The sequence below is a fragment of the Engystomops pustulosus genome, unplaced genomic scaffold (genome assembly GCF_040894005.1).
Source record: "Engystomops pustulosus unplaced genomic scaffold, aEngPut4.maternal MAT_SCAFFOLD_139, whole genome shotgun sequence".
NCBI lineage: Eukaryota > Metazoa > Chordata > Amphibia > Anura > Leptodactylidae > Engystomops > Engystomops pustulosus.
This window is the reverse complement of record NW_027285019.1, coordinates 230001-248899: the sequence shown is the minus strand read 5'-3', so window position 1 is coordinate 248899 and position 18899 is coordinate 230001.

The window sequence follows — 18899 nt, the reverse complement described above, 5'->3', positions numbered from 1 at the left end:
GAGGTCCCGGGGAGGAATAATGCCCATGGAAGTAGGAGCTCCTACTACCAAAGGGTCAAGTCAGCGGGAGAAGCCACTTGGCCTATCCGGCCAAGAGTCACTGTTCCCCGGCCACACTTGGCAGTAGGTCCCGGGGAGGAATAATGCCCATGGAAGTAGGAGCTCCTACTTCCAACGGGCAAGTAAGCGGGAGAAGCCACTTGGCCTATCCGGCCAAGAGTCACTGTTCCCCGGCCACACTTGGCAGTAGGTCCCGGGGAGGAATAATGCCCATGGAAGTAGGAGCTCCTACTTCCAAAGGGGCAAGTCAGCGGGAGAAGCCACTTGGCCTATCCGGCCAAGAGTCACTGTTCCCCGGCCACACTTGGCAGGAGGTCCCGGGGAGGAATAATGCCCATGGAAGTAGGAGCTCCTACTTCCAAAGGGTCAAGTCAGCGGGAGAAGCCACTTGGCCTATCCGGCCAAGAGTCACTGTTCCCCGGCCACACTTGGCAGTAGGTCCCGGGGAGGAATAATGCCCATGGAAGTAGGAGCTACTACCTCCAAAGGGTGAAGACACTTGGCTCTAAGTCCCCGAGAGGTATACTGCCCATGGAAGTAAGAGCTCCTACTTCCATAGGGGCAAGTCAGCGGGAGAAGCAACTTGGCCTATCCGGCCAAGAGTCACTGTTCCCCGGCCACACTTGGCAGTAGGTCCCGGGGAGGAATAATGCCCATGGAAGTAGGAGCTCCTACTTCAAAAGGGGCAAGTCAGCGGGAGAAGCCACTTGGGCTATCCGGCCACATGTCACTGTCCCCCGGCCACACTTGGCAGTAGGTCCCGGGGAGGAATAATGCCCATGGAAGTAGAAGCTCCTACTTCCAAAGGGGCAAGTCAGCGGGAGAAGCCACTTGGCCTACCCGGCCAAGAGTCACTGTTCCCCGGCCACACTTGGCGGCAAGTCCCGGGGAGGAATAATGCCCATGGAAGTAGGAGCTACTACCTCCAAAGGGTGAAGACACTTGGCTCTAAGTCCCCGAGAGGTATAATGCCCATGGAAGTAAGAGCTCCTACTTCCAAAGGGGCAAGTCAGCGGGAGAAGCCACTTGGCCTACCCGGCAAAGAGTAACTGTTCCCCGGCCACACTTGGAAGTAGGTCCCGGGGAGGAATAATGACCATGGAAGTAAGAGCTCCTACTTCCAAAGGGGCAAGTCAGCGGGAGAAGCCACTTGGCCTACCCGGCCAAGAGTCACTGTTCCCCGGCCACACTTGGCAGTAGGTCCCGGGGAGGAATAATGCCCATGGAAGTAAGAGCTCCTACTTCCATAGGGGCAAGTCAGCGGGAGAAGCCACTTGGCCTATCCGGCCAAGAGTCACTGTTCCCCGGCCACACTTGGCAGTAGGTCCCGGGGAGGAATAATGACCATGGAAGTAAGAGCTCCTACTTCCAAAGGGGCAAGTCAGCGGGAGAAGCCACTTGGCCTATCCGGCCACATGTCACTGTCCCCCGGCCACACTTGGCAGTAGGTCCCGGGGAGGAATAATGCCCATGGAAGTAGGAGCTCCTACTTCCAAAGGGGCAAGTCAGCGGGAGAAGCCACTTCGCCTACCCGGCCAAGTGTCACTGTCCCCCGGCCAGACTTGGCGGCAAGTCCCGGGGAGGAATAATGCCCATGGAAGTAGGAGCTCACTTGGCTCTAAGTCTTCGAGAGGTATAATGCCCATGGAAGTAAGAGCTCCTACTTCCAAAGGGGCAAGTCAGCGGGAGAAGCCACTTCGCCTACCCGGCCAAGTGTCACTGTCCCCCGGCCAGACTTGGCGGCATGTCCCGGGGAGGAATAATGCCCATGGAAGTAGGAGCTCCTACTTCCAAAGGGGCAAGTCAGCGGGAGAAGCCACTTCGCCTACCCGGCCAAGTGTCACTGTCCCCCGGCCAGACTTGGCGGCAAGTCCCGGGGAGGAATAATGCCCATGGAAGTAGGAGCTCCTACTTCCAAAGGGGCAAGTCAGCGGGAGAAGCCACTTCGCCTACCCGGCCAAGTGTCACTGTCCCCCGGCCAGACTTGGCGGCAAGTCCCGGGGAGGAATAATGCCCATGGAAGTAGGAGCTCACTTGGCTCTAAGTCTTCGAGAGGTATAATGCCCATGGAAGTAAGAGCTCCTACTTCCAAAGGGGCAAGTCAGCGGGAGAAGCCACTTCGCCTACCCGGCCAAGTGTCACTGTCCCCCGGCCAGACTTGGCGGCAAGTCCCGGGGAGGAATAATGCCCATGGAAGTAGGAGCTCCTACTTCCAAAGGGGCAAGTCAGCGGGAGAAGCCACTTCGCCTACCCGGCCAAGTGTCACTGTCCCCCGGCCAGACTTGGCGGCAAGTCCCGGGGAGGAATAATGCCCATGGAAGTAGGAGCTCCTACTTCCAAAGGGGCAAGTCAGCGGGAGAAGCCACTTCGCCTACCCGGCCAAGTGTCACTGTCCCCCGGCCAGACTTGGCGGCAAGTCCCGGGGAGGAATAATGCCCATGGAAGTAGGAGCTCACTTGGCTCTAAGTCTTCGAGAGGTATAATGCCCATGGAAGTAAGAGCTCCTACTTCCAAAGGGGCAAGTCAGCGGGAGAAGCCACTTCGCCTACCCGGCCAAGTGTCACTGTCCCCCGGCCAGACTTGGCGGCAAGTCCCGGGGAGGAATAATGCCCCATGGAGCTCGGGCAGACTAGAAGTAACCTCGTCTGCCCGCTGGAGGGCGCCCTTCCCGGAGCGGAGGGGACCCCCTTGGCCACAAAGTGCAAGCCGAGTTTGGAGCTCGAAACCCGGCCACGCTTGGTCGTAGGTCCCGGTGAGGAACATGGCCATGGAAGTCGGAGCTCAAACCTCCAAATTGACCTCAGCGGGAGCACTTGCTGAGGCTGCCCGGGCATGGGTTACTGTTCCCCGGGCACACTTGGTCGTAGGTCCAAGTGTGGAACGTGTCCATGGAAGTTGAAGTGAAGAGAACCGCGAAAGGGAGTTTTTGCGCGAAGCCGCGGCCGAGGAGGGCTCACCGATCCCGGCGTGATTTCTGCCAGGCCCGGTACCCAAACCGAACTCCGCATGGTGGCTGGATCCGCGACCCTGGAACCCTGGGCCGGGAGCCTAGGGGCGAGAGGGGCCCCATGGAGCTCGGGCAGACTAGAAGTACCCTCGTCTGCCCGCTGGAGGGCGCCCTTCCCGGAGCGGAGGGGACCCCCCAAGCGACCAAGTGCAAGCCGAGTTTGGAGCTCGAAACCCGGCCACACTTGGTAGTATGTCCCGGTGAGGAACATGCCCATGGAAGTAAGAGCTCAGCGGGAGCAGCCACTCAGGCTACCCGGGAATGTGTCACTGTCCCCCGGCCAAGACTTGGCGGCAAGTCCCGGGGAGGAATAGTTCCCATGGAAGTAGCTCAGCGGGAGCAGCCACTCAGGCTACCCGGGAATGTGTCACTGTCCCCCGGCCAGACTTGGCGGCAGGTCCCGGGGAGGAATAGTGCTCATGGAAGTAGCTCAGCGGGAGCAGCTGCTGAGGCTACCCGGGAATGTGTCACTGTCCCTGGGCCACACTTGGTCGTTGGTTCCTGATGAGGAACATGCCCATGGAAGTAAGAGTTCAGCGGGAGCAGCCGCTCAGGGCTACCCGGGAATGTGTCACTGTCCCCCGGCCAGACTTGGCGGCAGGTCCCGGGGAGGAATAGTGCCCATGGAAGTCGGAGCTCCAGCCTCCAAGTTGACCTCAGCGGGAGCAGCCGCTGAGGCTACCCGGGCATGGGTGACTGTTCCCCGGCCACACTTGGTCGGAGGTCCCGGTGTGGAACATGCCCATGGAAGTTGAAGGGAAGAGAACCGCGAAAGGGAGTTTGGAGGCTGAGCCGCGGCCGAGGAGGTCTCACCGATCCCGGCGTGATTCCAGCCAGGCCCGGTACCCTATACCGAACTCGACAGGGTGGCTGTATCCGGGACCCTGGAACCCTGGGCGGGGAGCCTAGGGGCGAGAGGGGCCCCATGGAGCTCGGGCAGACTAGAAGTACCCTCGTCTGCCCGCTGGAGGGCGCCCTTCCCGGAGCGGAGGGGACCCCCCAAGCGACCAAGTGCAAGCCGAGTTTGGAGCTCGAAACCCGGCCACACTTGGTAGTTGGTCCCGGTGAGGAACATGCCCATGGAAGTAAGAGCTCAGCGGGAGCAGCCACTCAGGCTACCCGGCAATGTGTCACTGTCCCCCGGCCAAGACTTGGCGGCAAGTCCCGGGGAGGAATAGTGCCCATGGAAGTAGCTCAGCGGGAGCAGCTGCTGAGGCTACCCGGGAATGTGTCACTGTCCCCCGGCCAGACTTGGCGGCAGGTCCCGGGGAGGAATAGTGCTCATGGAAGTAGCTCAGCGGGAGCAGCTGCTGAGGCTACCCGGGAATGTGTCACTGTCCCTGGGCAACACTTGGTCGTTGGTTCCTGATGAGGAACATGCCCATGGAAGTAAGAGTTCAGCGGGAGAAGCCGCTCAAGCTACCCGGGAATGTGTCACTGTCCCCCGGCCAGACTTGGCGGCAGGTCCCGGGGAGGAACAGTGCCCATGGAAGTCGGAGCTCCAACCTCCAAGTTGACCTCAGCGGGAGCACTTGCTGAGGCTACCCGGGCATGGGCGACTGTTCCCCGGCCACACTTGGTCGGAGGTCCCGGTGTGGAACATGCCCATGGAAGTTGAAGGGAAGAGAACCGCGAAAGGGAGTTTGGAGGCTGAGCCGCGGCCGAGGAGGTCTCACCGATCCCGGCGTGATTCCAGCCAGGCCCGGTACCCTATACCGAACTCGGCAGGGTGGCTGTATCCGGGACCCTGGAACCCTGGGCGGGGAGCCTAGGGGCGAGAGGGGCCCCATGGAGCTCGGGCAGACTAGAAGTACCCTCGTCTGCCCGCTGGAGGGCGCCCTTCCCGGAGCGGAGGGGACCCCCAAGCGACCAAGTGCAAGCCGAGTTTGGAGCTCGAAACCCGGCCACACTTGGTAGTATGTCCCGGTGAGGAACATGCCCATGGAAGTAAGAGCTCAGCGGGAGCAGCCACTCAGGCTACCCGGCAATGTGTCACTGTCCCCCGGCCAAGACTTGGCGGCAAGTCCCGGGGAGGAATAGTGCCCATGGAAGTAGCTCAGCGGGAGCAGCCGCTCAGGCTACCCGGGAATGTGTCACTGTCCCCCGGCCAGACTTGGCGGCAGGTCCCGGGGAGGAATAGTGCTCATGGAAGTAGCTCAGCGGGAGCAGCTGCTGAAGATACCCGGGAATGTGTCACTGTCCCTGGGCCACACTTGGTCGTTGGTTCCTGATGAGGAACATGCCCATGGAAGTAAGAGTTCAGCGGGAGAAGCCGCTCAGGCTACCCGGGAATGTGTCACTGTCCCCCGGCCAGACTTGGCGGCAGGTCCCGGGGAGGAATAGTGCCCATGGAAGTCGGAGCTCCAACCTCCAAGTTGACCTCAGCGGGAGCACTTGCTGAGGCTACCCGGGCATGGGCGACTGTTCCCCGGCCACACTTGGTCGGAGGTCCCGGTGTGGAACATGCCCATGGAAGTTGAAGGGAAGAGAACCGCGAAAGGGAGTTTGGAGGCTGAGCCGCGGCCGAGGAGGTCTCACCGATCCCGGCGTGATTCCAGCCAGGCCCGGTACCCTATACCGAACTCGGCAGGGTGGCTGTATCCGGGACCCTGGAACCCTGGGCGGGGAGCCTAGGGGCGAGAGGGGCCCCATGGAGCTCGGGCAGACTAGAAGTACCCTCGTCTGCCCGCTGGAGGGCGCCCTTCCCGGAGCGGAGGGGACCCCCAAGCGACCAAGTGCAAGCCGAGTTTGGAGCTCGAAACCCGGCCACACTTGGTAGTATGTCCCGGTGAGGAACATGCCCATGGAAGTAAGAGCTCAGCGGGAGCAGCCACTCAGGCTACCCGGCAATGTGTCACTGTCCCCCGGCCAAGACTTGGCGGCAAGTCCCGGGGAGGAATAGTGCCCATGGAAGTAGCTCAGCGGGAGCAGCCGCTCAGGCTACCCGGGAATGTGTCACTGTCCCCCGGCCAGACTTGGCGGCAGGTCCCGGGGAGGAATAGTGCTCATGGAAGTAGCTCAGCGGGAGCAGCTGCTGAAGATACCCGGGAATGTGTCACTGTCCCTGGGCCACACTTGGTCGTTGGTTCCTGATGAGGAACATGCCCATGGAAGTAAGAGTTCAGCGGGAGAAGCCGCTCAGGCTACCCGGGAATGTGTCACTGTCCCCCGGCCAGACTTGGCGGCAGGTCCCGGGGAGGAATAGTGCCCATGGAAGTCGGAGCTCCAACCTCCAAGTTGACCTCAGCGGGAGCACTTGCTGAGGCTACCCGGGCATGGGCGACTGTTCCCCGGCCACACTTGGTCGGAGGTCCCGGTGTGGAACATGCCCATGGAAGTTGAAGGGAAGAGAACCGCGAAAGGGAGTTTGGAGGCTGAGCCGCGGCCGAGGAGGTCTCACCGATCCCGGCGTGATTCCAGCCAGGCCCGGTACCCTATACCGAACTCGACAGGGTGGCTGTATCCGGGACCCTGGAACCCTGGGCGGGGAGCCTAGGGGCGAGAGGGGCCCCATGGAGCTCGGGCAGACTAGAAGTACCCTCGTCTGCCCGCTGGAGGGCGCCCTTCCCGGAGCGGAGGGGACCCCCCAAGCGACCAAGTGCAAGCCGAGTTTGGAGCTCGAAACCCGGCCACACTTGGTAGTATGTCCCGGTGAGGAACATGCCCATGGAAGTAAGAGCTCAGCGGGAGCAGCCACTCAGGCTACCCGGGAATGTGTCACTGTCCCCCGGCCAAGACTTGGCGGCAAGTCCCGGGGAGGAATAGTGCCCATGGAAGTAGCTCAGCGGGAGCAGCCACTCAGGCTACCCGGGAATGTGTCACTGTCCCCCGGCCAAGACTTGGCGGCAAGTCCCGGGGAGGAATAGTGCTCATGGAAGTAGCTCAGCGGGAGCAGCTGCTGAGGCTACCCGGGAATGTGTCACTGTCCCTGGGCCACACTTGGTCGTTGGTTCCTGATGAGGAACATGCCCATGGAAGTAAGAGTTCAGCGGGAGAAGCCGCTCAAGCTACCCGGGAATGTGTCACTGTCCCCCGGCCAGACTTGGCGGCAGGTCCCGGGGAGGAACAGTGCCCATGGAAGTCGGAGCTCCAACCTCCAAGTTGACCTCAGCGGGAGCACTTGCTGAGGCTACCCGGGCATGGGCGACTGTTCCCCGGCCACACTTGGTCGGAGGTCCCGGTGTGGAACATGCCCATGGAAGTTGAAGGGAAGAGAACCGCGAAAGGGAGTTTGGAGGCTGAGCCGCGGCCGAGGAGGTCTCACCGATCCCGGCGTGATTCCAGCCAGGCCCGGTACCCTATACCGAACTCGACAGGGTGGCTGTATCCGGGACCCTGGAACCCTGGGCGGGGAGCCTAGGGGCGAGAGGGGCCCCATGGAGCTCGGGCAGACTAGAAGTACCCTCGTCTGCCCGCTGGAGGGCGCCCTTCCCGGAGCGGAGGGGACCCCCCAAGCGACCAAGTGCAAGCCGAGTTTGGAGCTCGAAACCCGGCCACACTTGGTAGTATGTCCCGGTGAGGAACATGCCCATGGAAGTAAGAGCTCAGCGGGAGCAGCCACTCAGGCTACCCGGGAATGTGTCACTGTCCCCCGGCCAAGACTTGGCGGCAAGTCCCGGGGAGGAATAGTGCCCATGGAAGTAGCTCAGCGGGAGCAGCCACTCAGGCTACCCGGGAATGTGTCACTGTCCCCCGGCCAAGACTTGGCGGCAAGTCCCGGGGAGGAATAGTGCTCATGGAAGTAGCTCAGCGGGAGCAGCTGCTGAGGCTACCCGGGAATGTGTCACTGTCCCTGGGCCACACTTGGTCGTTGGTTCCTGATGAGGAACATGCCCATGGAAGTAAGAGTTCAGCGGGAGAAGCCGCTCAAGCTACCCGGGAATGTGTCACTGTCCCCCGGCCAGACTTGGCGGCAGGTCCCGGGGAGGAACAGTGCCCATGGAAGTCGGAGCTCCAACCTCCAAGTTGACCTCAGCGGGAGCACTTGCTGAGGCTACCCGGGCATGGGCGACTGTTCCCCGGCCACACTTGGTCGGAGGTCCCGGTGTGGAACATGCCCATGGAAGTTGAAGGGAAGAGAACCGCGAAAGGGAGTTTGGAGGCTGAGCCGCGGCCGAGGAGGTCTCACCGATCCCGGCGTGATTCCAGCCAGGCCCGGTACCCTATACCGAACTCGACAGGGTGGCTGTATCCGGGACCCTGGAACCCTGGGCGGGGAGCCTAGGGGCGAGAGGGGCCCCATGGAGCTCGGGCAGACTAGAAGTACCCTCGTCTGCCCGCTGGAGGGCGCCCTTCCCGGAGCGGAGGGGACCCCCCAAGCGACCAAGTGCAAGCCGAGTTTGGAGCTCGAAACCCGGCCACACTTGGTAGTATGTCCCGGTGAGGAACATGCCCATGGAAGTAAGAGCTCAGCGGGAGCAGCCACTCAGGCTACCCGGGAATGTGTCACTGTCCCCCGGCCAAGACTTGGCGGCAAGTCCCGGGGAGGAATAGTGCCCATGGAAGTAGCTCAGCGGGAGCAGCCACTCAGGCTACCCGGGAATGTGTCACTGTCCCCCGGCCAAGACTTGGCGGCAAGTCCCGGGGAGGAATAGTGCTCATGGAAGTAGCTCAGCGGGAGCAGCTGCTGAGGCTACCCGGGAATGTGTCACTGTCCCTGGGCCACACTTGGTCGTTGGTTCCTGATGAGGAACATGCCCATGGAAGTAAGAGTTCAGCGGGAGAAGCCGCTCAAGCTACCCGGGAATGTGTCACTGTCCCCCGGCCAGACTTGGCGGCAGGTCCCGGGGAGGAATAGTGCCCATGGAAGTCGGAGCTCCAACCTCCAAGTTGACCTCAGCGGGAGCACTTGCTGAGGCTACCCGGGCATGGGCGACTGTTCCCCGGCCACACTTGGTCGGAGGTCCCGGTGTGGAACATGCCCATGGAAGTTGAAGGGAAGAGAACCGCGAAAGGGAGTTTGGAGGCTGAGCCGCGGCCGAGGAGGTCTCACCGATCCCGGCGTGATTCCAGCCAGGCCCGGTACCCTATACCGAACTCGACAGGGTGGCTGTATCCGGGACCCTGGAACCCTGGGCGGGGAGCCTAGGGGCGAGAGGGGCCCCATGGAGCTCGGGCAGACTAGAAGTACCCTCGTCTGCCCGCTGGAGGGCGCCCTTCCCGGAGCGGAGGGGACCCCCCAAGCGACCAAGTGCAAGCCGAGTTTGGAGCTCGAAACCCGGCCACACTTGGTAGTATGTCCCGGTGAGGAACATGCCCATGGAAGTAAGAGCTCAGCGGGAGCAGCCACTCAGGCTACCCGGGAATGTGTCACTGTCCCCCGGCCAAGACTTGGCGGCAAGTCCCGGGGAGGAATAGTGCCCATGGAAGTAGCTCAGCGGGAGCAGCCACTCAGGCTACCCGGGAATGTGTCACTGTCCCCCGGCCAAGACTTGGCGGCAAGTCCCGGGGAGGAATAGTGCCCATGGAAGTAGCTCAGCGGGAGCAGCCACTCAGGCTACCCGGGAATGTGTCACTGTCCCTCGGCCACACTTGGTCGTAGGTCCCGGTGAGGAACATGCCCATGGAAGTCGGAGCTCCAACCTCCAACCGGGTGAAGCCTCCGAGAGCTAGCCGGGAATAGGGCGCCAATCCCGGCTACCGCCCTCCATTCTTGCCCCGGTCGAAAGACCTACGTCCTCGCACCAGCACAAGCGCAAAAATTTTCTAAGTGTGGGAGAACCGAGGACCCGCCCGGTGGCACTCTGCCTCTCGCTGCCGCCCTCCTGGAAGCGTCCTCGGTCACTGTGTGTGCGGCAGATATCAGAGCTCCGGAAAGGTGAAAAAGAACCGGTAAGAGGGCGAATCCGGCAGCTCCCTGCCGGGCGAGGACCACCGCGAGCGGCGGGGACGTCAGACGGGAGACGCGCGGCGGACCTTCCGTCGGAGTGCCTGGGATTTTGACCTCGGAGAAGTTCGAAAAAATTATGCGGTCGGAGCTGTCTGCCTTGGCCGGGGAAGGCTCACCGCCGGCGGCTGCCAACCCCTGGCTTGCCCGCTGGATGCCCTTTCGGAGGCTGCTGAAAAAGAACTGTCAGGCGGGCACCTCTCGGAAGAACCGCAGACCAAAACGACCGGTAAAAATTTTGGGCGATCCGACACGTAGTGCACCTTCGGCGGCAGAGAAAAGCAGCAAAAATACCGGTCAGAGAAGGGGAGTTTTGGTCGACTCTGCCAGGTTTTTGCACTAAGTCAGATCCGTAATGCCAGCGGGACTGAGTCGCTTTTGCGTGCCGTGGTCCTGGAGGCCTGCTCGGACAGAGCGGTCCTTCGGGTCCCGCGGGAAGGGGCATTTCATGTTCCTCTGCGGGAGGTGATCCATTTTCTGCGGGAAATGGCGAGCCCCTTCGGCTACAAGAGTGTGTAGGTCCCGCTCAACAGTCTACGTCCTTAACCATCGGGGACTTTGTAGATTTTGCCCAAAATCGCTCTCCGCAGAACAGAGCGTGAGGTCTCCGCGGCGGAGGCCGGAAAAGGTGCGAGGTGAGCGGCATGGTATGACTGGGCTCGTGCCGCTCACTGCTACCCGGAGCGTGGCGCCCTCCGGGTAAAAAGCTAGCCGGGGCGAGTAGGTGGGTTGACGGGCGCATAAGCAACGCCGTCCCCGCCGTACAAGGTGCCGGTGGCCTGGCGAACCACCGGCGTAAGGCTAGCCAGGGCGTACCGCGGGGCAGAGGGCGCATAAGCCACGCTCTCTCTCCATCCCACCAGCACAAGCGAAAAATTTTCAAAGTGTGGGAGAACCGGCTTCCCGACCGGTGGCACTCTGCCTCTCTCTGCCGCCCTCCTGGAAGCGTCCTCGGTCACTCGGAGTACGGCAGATTTAAGAGCTCCGGAATGGTGAAAAAGAACCGGAGAGAGGGCGACTCCGGCTTCTCTCTGCCGGGCGAGGACCACCGCAGGCGGCGGGGACCTCTGACAGGAGGCGGCGCTGCGGGCAGGCTTTCTAAGTGCCTGGGCTTTTGGCCTCGGCGAAAGTCGAAAAAATTATGCGGTCGGAGCTTTCTGCCCCGGCCGGGGAAGGCTCACCGCCGGCGGCTGCCAACCCCTGGCTTGCCCGCTGGATGCCCTTTCGGAGGCTGCTGAAAAAGAACTGTCAGGCGGGCACCTCTCGGAAGAACCGCAGACCAAAACGACCGGTAAAAATTTTGGGCGATCCGACCCGTAGTGCACCTTCGGCGGCAGAGAAAAGCAACAAAAATACCGGTCAGAGAAGGGGAGTTTTGGTCGACTCTGCCAGGTTTTTGCACTAAGTCAGATCCGTAATGCCAGCGGGACTGAGTCGCTTTTGCGTGCCGTGGTCCTGGAGGCCTGCTCGGACAGAGCGGTCCTTCGGGTCCCGCGGGAAGGGGCATTTCATGTTCCTCTGCGGGAGGTGATCCATTTTCTGCGGGAAATGGCGAGCCCCTTCGGCTACAAGAGTGTGTAGGTCCCGCTCAACAGTCTACGTCCTTAACCATCGGGGACTTTGTAGATTTTGCCCAAAATCGCTCTCCGCAGAACAGAGCGTGAGGTCTCCGCGGCGGAGGCCGGAAAAGGTGCGAGGTGAGCGGCATGGTATGACTGGGCTCGTGCCGCTCACTGCTACCCGGAGCGTGGCGCCCTCCGGGTAAAAGGCTAGCCGGGGCGAGTAGGTGGGATGACGGGCGCATAAGCAACGCCGTCCCCGCCGTACAAGGTGCCGGTGGCCTGGCGAACCACCGGCGTAAGGCTAGCCAGGGCGTACCGCGGGGCAGAGGGCGCATAAGCCACGCTCTCTCTCCATCCCACCAGCACAAGCGAAATATTTTCAAAGTGTGGGAGAACCGGCTTCCCGACCGGTGGCACTCTGCCTCTCGCTGCCGCCCTCCTGGAAGCGTCCTCGGTCACTCGGAGTACGGCAGATTTAAGAGCTCCGGAATGGTGAAAAAGAACCGGAGAGAGGGCGACTCCGGCTTCTCTCTGCCGGGCGAGGACCACCGCAGGCGGCGGGGACGTCTGACAGGAGACGGCGCTGCGGGCAGGCTTTAAAAGTGCATGGGGTTTTGGCCTCGGCAAAAGTCGAAAAAATTATGCGGTCGGAGCTTTCTGCCCCGGCCGGGGAAGGCTCACCGCCGGCGGCTGCCAACCCCTGGCTTGCCCGCTGGATGCCCTTTCGGAGGCTTCTGAAAAAGAACTGTCAGGCGGGCACCTCTCGGAAGAACCGCAGACCAAAACGACCGGTAAAAATTTTGGGCGATCCGACCCGTAGTGCACCTTCGGCGGCAGAGAAAAGCAACAAAAATACCGGTCAGAGAAGGGGAGTTTTGGTCGACTCTGCCAGGTTTTTGCACTAAGTCAGATCCGTAATGCCAGCGGGACTGAGTCGCTTTTGCGTGCCGTGGTCCTGGAGGCCTGCTCGGACAGAGCGGTCCTGCGGGTCCCGCGGGAAGGGGCATTTCATGTTCCTCTGCGGGAGGTGATCCATTTTCTGCGGGAAATGGCGAGCCCCTTCGGCTGCAAGAGTGTGTAGGTCCCGCTCAACAGTCTACGTCCTTAACCATCGGGGACTTTGTAGATTTTGCCCAAAATCGCTCTCCGCAGAACAGAGCGGGAGGTCTCCGCGGCGGAGGCCGGAAAAGGTGCGAGGTGAGCGGCATGGTATGACTGGGCTCGTGCCGCTCACTGCTACCCGGAGCGTGGCGCCCTCCGGGTAAAAGGCTAGCCGGGGCGAGTAGGTGGATTGACGGGCGCATAAGCAACGCCGTCCCCGCCGTACAAGGTGCCGGTGGCCTGGCGAACCACCGGCGTAAGGCTAGCCAAGGGCGTACCGAGGGGCAGAGGGCGCATAAGCCACGCCGTCCCCGCTGTACAAGGTGCCGGTGGCCTGGCGAACCACCGGCGTAAGGCTAGCCAAGGGCGTACCGCGGGGCAGAGGGCGCATAAGCCACGCTCTCTCTCCATCCCACCAGAACAAGCGAAAAAATTTCAAAGTGTGGGAGAACCGGCTTCCCGACCGGTGGCACTCTGCCTCTCGCTGCCGCCCTCCTGGAAGCGTCCTCGGTCACTCGGTGTCCGGCAGATTTCAGAGCTCCGGAATGGTGAAAAAGAACCGGTGAGAGGGCGAATCCGGCTTCTCTCTGCCGGGCGAGGACCACCGCAGGCGGCAAGGGACGTCTGCCAGGAGACGGCGCTGCGGGCAGGCTTTAAAAGTGCATGGGGTTTTGGCCTCGGCGAAAGTCGAAAAAATTTTGCGGTCGGAGCTGTCTGCCCCGGCCGGGGAAGGCTCACCGCCGGCGGCTGCCAACCCCTGGCTTGCCCGCTGGATGCCCTTTCGGAGGCTGCTGAAAAAGAACTGTCAGGCGGGCACCTCTCGGAAGAACCGCAGACCAAAACGACCGGTAAAAATTTTGGGCGATCCGACCCTCAGTGCACCTTCGGCGGCAGAGAAAAGCAACAAAAACACCGGTCAAAGAAGGGAGGTTTTGGTCGACTCTGCCTGGTTTTTGCACAAAGTCAGATCCGTAATGCCAGCGGGACTGAGTCGCTTTTGCGTGCCGTGGTCCTGGAGGCCTGCTCGGACAGAGCGGTCCTTCGGGTCCCGCGGGAAGGGGCATTTCATGTTCCTCTGCGGGAGGTGGTCCATTTTCTGCGGGAAATGGCGAGCCCCATCGGCTACAAGAGTGTGTAGGTCCCGCTCAACAGTCTACGTCCTTAACCATCGGGGACTTTGTAGATTTTGGCAGAAATCGCCCCCCGCAGGTCCTAGCGGGAGGTCTCCGCGGCGGAGGCCGGAGAGGGCGCGAGGTGAGCGGCATGGTATGACTGGGTTCGTGCCGCTCACTGGTACCCGGAGCGTGGCGCCCTCCGGGTAAAAGGCTAGCCGGGGCGAGTAGGTGGGTTGACGGGCGCATAAGCCACGCCGTCCCCGCCGTACAAGGTGCCGGTGGCCTGGCGAACCACCGGCGTAAGGCCAGCCAGGGCGGACCGCGGGGCAGAGGGCGCATAAGCCACGCTCTCTCTCCATCCCACCAGAACAAGCGAAAAATTTTCAAAGTGTGGGAGAACCGGCGACCCGACCGGTGGCACTCTGCCTCTCGCTGCCGCCCTCCTGGAAGCGTCCTCGGTCACTCGGTGTCCGGCAGATTTCAGAGCTCCGGAATGGTGAAAAAGAACCGGTGAGAGGGCGAAACCGGCTTCTCTCTGCCGGGCGAGGACCACCGCAGGCGGCAAGGGACGTCTGACAGGAGACGGCGCTGCGGGCAGGCTTTAAAAGTGCATGGGGTTTTGGCCTCGGCGAAAGTCGAAAAAATTTTGCGGTCGGAGCCGTCTGCCCCGGCCGGGGAAGGCTCACCGCCGGCGGCTGCCAACCCCTGGCTTGCCCGCTGGATGGCCTTTCGGAGGCTGCTGAAAAAGAACTGTCAGGCGGGCACCTCTCGGAAGAACCGCAGACCAAAACGACCGGTAAAAATTTTGGGCGATCCGACCCTCAGTGCACCTTCGGCGGCAGAGAAAAGCATCAAAAATACCGGTCAAAGAAGCGAGGTTTTGGTCGACTCTGCCAGGTTTTTGCACAAAGTGTTGGCATCGTGCGGCGTCGCGCTTTGCCGTACCGTATCCCCAATGGAGCGGCGCCCGGCGGGGTAGGCTAGCCATGTGAGGTCGAGGGCGGGAGGACGGGACGTAAGCCAGGCCGTTCTCCACAAGAAATTCCGGACGCGGAGACCCCTTCTCCGCCCTACGGTCCCCAATGGGGTGGCGCCCGGCGGGTGAGGCTAGCCATGGGAGGACGGGACGTAAGCCAGGCCGTTCTCCACAAGAAATTCCGTACGCGGAGACCCCTTCTCCGCCCTACGGTCCCCAATGGGGTGGCGCCCGGCGGGTGAGGCTAGCCATGTGAGGTCGAGGGCGGGAGGACGGGACGTAAGCCAGGCCGTTCTCCACAAGTAAATTCCGGACGCGGAGACCCCTTCTCCGCCCTACGGTCCCCAATGGGGTGGCGCCCGGCGGGTGAGGCTAGCCGTGTGAGGTCGAGGGCGGGAGGACGGGACGTAAGCCAGGCCGTTCTCCACAAGTAAATTCCGGACGCGGAGACCCCTTCTCCGCCCTACGGTCCCCAATGGGGTGGCGCCCGGCGGGTGAGGCTAGCCATGTGAGGTCGAGGGCGGGAGGACGGGACGTAAGCCAGGCCGTTCTCCACAAGTAAATTCCGGACGCGGAGACCCCTTCTCCGCCCTACGGTCCCCAATGGGGTGGCGCCCGGCGGGTGAGGCTAGCCATGTGAGGTCGAGGGCGGGAGGACGGGACGTAAGCCAGGCCGTTCTCCACAAGTAAATTCCGGACGCGGAGACCCCTTCTCCGCCCTACGGTCCCCAATGGGGTGGCTCCCGGCGGGTGAGGCTAGCCATGTGAGGTCGAGGGCGGGAGGACGGGACGCAAGCCAGGCCGTTCTCCACAAACTCCCAGCGGTAGAGTCTCGGCTCTCCGCTCTTTTGATCGATCTGACACAGCGCGATCCGGCGGGGCAGGGCACTTTGCTCGGTCAGGGGTATTGGCCCCGGCCGGTTTATGGTAAAGCGTTCCTTAGCCTCAGTCTTGGTCGCGCATCAATCCCCCGCTCCCCGTGAGCGGCTGTCGTCCTCTGCCTAAGGTTGTGTAGCGCGGTGCCAGTGTGGTCCTCGCACGGCCCCGCTCCTGCCACAGCGGTAGGACTCTCTGCTTCGGCTGAGGTTTGCTACGAAGCGTATGGAACGGGCGTACTCCACCGTACCGTGGGTGGGGGGCGGCGGCGGCGGCGGCAGCGTCCAGCGCGGAGCTCCGGCTCCCGCGGCAGCGCCTCGCCTAGTGTCCCTCGGGCAAGTCCAATCGCCCCCCGCCCGGTCGGAGAGCGCAGACACACCTCTGTGTCCACGGTTTATTTCCGCAGCACGAAAAGGGACGGCTCCCGCCTGCTCCTCGCGGCGGCGACGAGGCTTAGACCCACCGTGGCGTATCCGCGGTAGGTATGCTCGTCGGTCGGAGGAGCGGTTGCGGTCGAGTGGTCCCCAGTGTACCCTGTTAGCGCTGCCCGCCTACGCCTGAAGAGCTGCGGACCGAGAAAAAGGTTCGCTCCGCTGCTGACGGCGAAGCGCGCGGCACGCCGCGGAAGAGGAGAGGGAGCGGTCGCCCCCGGGGCGGCTCCCCTCCGAGTCCGGCAGAAGCAGAGATTGTAGCGGAGGGGGGGGTTTCTAAATTCCCCGGGCGTGTTATCCCCAGCGGTAGCCTTTGAACTCTTCAACCGCAAGCACGATCGCACGTTCACAGCACCCGTCACTAGGAGCCGGGCCAGAGGCGGGCGGCAGACGAAACCGACATGAGCGCTTAAGGGTATTGCACCCCCGGCGCCCAGACCCTGGAAATTGAGTCTGCCCCCAAAGCCCACCCGCGTCCTCCTTGGCGCTCCCGGAGTACATGGTCGTAGATGGGCCATCGGTCGCTAATGCCAAACTGCGTCCCAGGGGTGCGTCCCCTCTGACCAACGGCAGACCCATCCCTCTCGCCAATCCGCGGATCCCCGCCAGGTCCCGAACAGGGCTCGTCCTTTAGCGTTTCAAATGCGCCCTCCCCGCCATACGAGGGGTTGAGGACCGTAGCCTTCCCTTACGAGAGGCACCAGGGGTGCGCCTGCTCGAGGGCCCGGCCGTGGGCGTAACGCTTGGGCCGCCCGGGGGAGTCGGTAGACCATGGGAGACCAACACTCGCACACGAACGTTGCCCGTGCTTTTGTGGAAGAGAGCTTCTTGCGAGGTTGTCGCTGCGGTGGCGCCCGGACAAACCCTATCCCTAAAACTTCTGGGGAATTGGCGTCTAAGCCTGCACCCTGCTCGGTATCCCTGCACCCACGAAGGGGGCCGTGGAAGGCTTGGGGTCGCGCCGGCGAAACCGACCGGATGCCCGGGGTACTGAACCCCCGGGGTCCCACCCTGGAAATTGAGCCGTCCGACCCCGCCACGTCTTCCTAGTGCTCTCCTTGGCTCCCCCGCCTGTGGGCATCGTTAGGGGCTGCGGTCATCAGCGCCGGCTAAGCTTCGGCAACACGGCCGACCCACCCCTTCGGCGCCTGGGGGTGCCTGGTCCCAGTCCGGGCCGTTCCGTAGGGGCGGCTATCCCTTACATGAGGGACTCGGTGCGTCCGCTCGGGCTGCGGGGCTCCGGCTCCGACAGCCGGGGAGCTGGTTTTGACCGCGGGCCTCCACGGGAACCGGCAGGGACCGGACTAGGCGTCAAGCCGAAAATAACCCCGGCACCCTCTGCTTCCAAAGCGAGGGGACCTTTGGCCGAGCGGGGGCACCGGAAGCCGAACCGACCCCAACCCCTCTTCCTACCCCAGGGCTGGGCTGACCAATCCCCTGATCGGGTCTAAAATGGAAGAAGGGGATTCGAGGGAAGGGGCTGGCGGAAGGCAGTTGCCCGACGGAGTAGGCGAAGGCCAGGCCGTTTCCGAGTCCCGAGCAGAGGAGGGCGAACTCGGCTCTTCATCGACCGACGGCGAGGCGAGGGCGGTGGCTGCCGCGGGGAAGACTCCATTGCTCGTCAGCGCGCTAGGAGCGGGGCCGACTGGCTGCTCGGGGTATGGCATCCCCGGGGGCCCACCCTGGAAATCTTCGCTCCTCAGCCGCTGCAGGTTATAAGGTCCCGCCGCGCGTAAGCGCTCAACTCTCCGACCCACGGATGTCGAGCCCATGGTGAGCCGGCCGTTTCGTACGGGGAAAAGGGGTCCTCTGGCCCCACATCGATCGAGGGGGTTTAGATCCGCGGAGGCACGCACCGCGAGGCGAATCGCTGCTTTTCCCCAAGAGGTTAACCTTCAAACCACCGAGTAGGTTCGGGGCAGGGCCGACAGTCTGCACTGGGGTATTGCATCCCTGGTGGGGCGACCCTGGAAATCTCTGCCCCTTTCCACTCTTTCGGTTGGGCCTCTCGTCGGGGCGAGCGTAAGTCGGCAAGCAGACGTGGGAAGAGGCTTCTTACCGGTGACACTCCCTTCGTGAGAGAGGCAGGTACTCGCCCCGGACCCCGGTCCAAATCTGCGCGGGCCGGACGGCCTCGGCCCTAGCCGAAGGCCGCTCCCGCGAAGCCAGGGAGCCGAAAAAAAAACCCCGACACCCTCCGCGACCTCGCGTGCTTCCAAAGCGAGGGGAAACTTTGGCCGAGCGGGGCACCCGAAGCCGAACCGACCCCAACCCCTCTTCTTACCCCAGGGCTGGGCTGACCAATCCCCTGATCGGGTCTAAAATGGAAGAAGGGGATTCGAGGGAAGGGGCTGGCGGAAGGCAGTTGCCCGACGGAGTAGGCGAAGGCCAGGCCGTTTCCAAATCCCGAGCCAGAGGAGGGCGAACGACGTTCTTCATCGACCGACGGCGAGGCTAGGGCGAGGGCGGTGGCTGCCGCGGGGAAGACTCCATTGCTTGCCAGCGTGCTAGGAGCGGGGCCGACAGGCTGCTCGGGGTATGGCATCCCCGGGGGCCCACCCTGGAAATCTTCGCTCCTCAGCCGCTGCAGGTTATAAGGTCCCGCCGCGCGTAAGCGCTCAACTCCCCGACCCACGGACGTCGAGCCCATGGTGAGCTGACAGTTTCGTACGGGGAAAAGGGGTCCTCTGGCCCCACATCGATCGAGGGGGTTTAGATCCGCGGAGGCACGCACCGCGAGGCGAATCGCTGCTTTTCCCCAAGAGGTTAACCTTCAAACCACCGAGTAGGTTCGGGGCAGGGCCGACTGTCTGCACTGGGGTATTGCATCCCTGGTGGGGCGACCCTGGAAATCTCTGCCCCTTTCCACTCTTTCGGTTGGGCCT